We start from the raw sequence: 2,522 nt of genomic DNA on the forward strand, positions 1-2,522 counted from the left end.
ATTATACTCGAAACTTGTATGTCTCTTTTTCTTTTTTTCTTCTTTTTGATCATGTCAAAAGGGGGAGAAAATTTGGTACTGTTGTTGCATTTCAAACCTTGTAGGTACTCAAAAACAATTTTTTTTCAAATCATCACATACAACGGGGGAGTATGCACCTATTACGGGGGAGCAATGATTTCAACTATACACTCTCTTCACAACAACATTTTGTCATAATCAAAAAGGGGGAGAATGTAAACTACATGTTTTTGATGACGACAAGACCACCAACTATGGACAATGCAGCAAGATAAAAAAGAAGATCAAACTATCTTCAATAAGCTTCAAAATCCAAATAATAAATGATTAAATGTAAAGGTATATGATACAAATCAATAGTTCAAATACATGAGAACAATTCATATTTTCATATGCATTAAACATTTAATCATTTATTATTTGGATTTTGAAGCTTATTGAAGATAGTTTGATCTTCTTTTTGATCTTACTGCATTGTCCATAGTTGGTGGTCTTGTCGTCATCAAAAACATGTAGTTTACAGATTTATTTAAATTTTTTATTTTTATTAGAGAAGTTTATGAGAACGAAGAATAGTAAAAGAATAGATTCTTCTTTTAGAAAATTTTTTGTGAGAGTGAAAGAGAATAAGAAATTATAACTTCTGCATTTGAAACTATCTCTAAGAATCCAAAAATTGAAGAAAATGAAAATCATCTTTCTAAGATTCCAAGAGTTTTCAAAGATGACTTTGAGAAATATTTAGAACGTGACCCGAAAAGCGCCATCAAATTTGACAATATCCACAAAATCAATTGGATGCAATACGAAGAGCTTATCTAAAATTTATTCCTTATCAAATAAATTTAGAACAATATCCTTTATCCGACAACGTGGTTCATCTAAGACGGTTTCAATACACTTGGTTTATCATATTTTCTTCATGACTAGAATATTCACCTTATAAAGATGTTGCATATTGCTTACCATGTTATCTATTTAGCAAAAGACCAAATGGATGTCCCAGATCAGATGTCTTCATTGGTACGAATTTTAAAGGTTGAAAGAAAGTTAAAAATGGAAAATATTGCGCTTTTCTCAAACACACAGGGATGGATCCTTGATCACCATACAACAATGTAATGAAAGCTTTTCTATACTTGTTGAATCAAGATGGACATATTAGGAATACTACCAGAACATGTGACACCCTAAACCTCACTATAACATCAAATCATCTAAGAGAAATTATCACCACACACGATACATATTAATCACAACAAAACAATCACAATAAAATGCAATGCTATGCATGAGCTTAGACTCTACTTCACAATGTGCTACCACTCTAACTCTGAAGTACTTGGTTAGGAGGCTTGATACTATGCCACCATCCCGGTGGACGGACAATTCAAATTGGCTCTGTCCTCATAGATCCCCTCAACTCAACCTGAGACACATATACGTGACAGTCGAGGTAAACGTGTGTTATGTGGTAGCTCCCGACATTTGGAGTGCTACCTCCAAGTCACCTAGGAATTCCCCACCCGAATACCTCCAAGGTCTAACAATCTTGCCTTAAGGCTCAACAGCAGACCGCCACAATCAGGCTCATTTAGTTGTACTTCCCCAGAATCACTAGGCTTGTCAGACCCTACCTATATGATGACAAAATAATCTCCACTTCACAAATTCTCAATATTTATTTTCTCCCCTCATTGACATATGGTACTCCATTAAGACCTTCATCTCAAATACATATTGGAATCACAATATTCTCATCATAATTTATAACATCACTATCAATAATCACACGTCATCACATATACTCATCACAATCTTATAACATCAATCTCATCAATCATACATCATCACATAGACTTATCACAAATTTATAACATCATTATTATTAATTATACATCATCATAATCACATAAAACTTATCAAAATGCATCCACATTTTATTATCACATCACCTAAACATGTATAATCAAACATATTCATAAAATTCATTTGACATCCAATATCACAATAATATCAAATATCACACATTTAACGACAATAAATCAAATATCACAATAATATCAAATGTCACACATTTAACGAAATTAAATTAAATATCACAATAATATCAAATGCCCAACATTTAACGATATTAAATCAAATATCACAATAATATTAAATACCACACAATTTAACGAATCAATCAGCACCCTATAAATATTTATATTCCATATCTTAATCTCACAATTTCTATTTTGCATATTAATTAATTTATCACTCAAAGGGCTACTGTCGTACGTAGCGAGCCCCGGATGAATCGTTGGGAAATACGGTTTTCCCGTTCATCTCACAATATATTATACTCATGAATTCAAACGCTCTCTCACCCCTTACCTTATTTTGACGCTTTCACACCCCAATAGGATTCCACGAGCAAACAACCTTTGTTCATTGACTCTTTGTCCATCAATCGATCTAACTCGACAGTTTATGGGTAAACGTTAAAAATAAATTATGAG

Source organism: Cicer arietinum, chromosome 3 (genome assembly GCF_000331145.2).
Source record: "Cicer arietinum cultivar CDC Frontier isolate Library 1 chromosome 3, Cicar.CDCFrontier_v2.0, whole genome shotgun sequence".
Lineage (NCBI taxonomy): Eukaryota > Viridiplantae > Streptophyta > Magnoliopsida > Fabales > Fabaceae > Cicer > Cicer arietinum.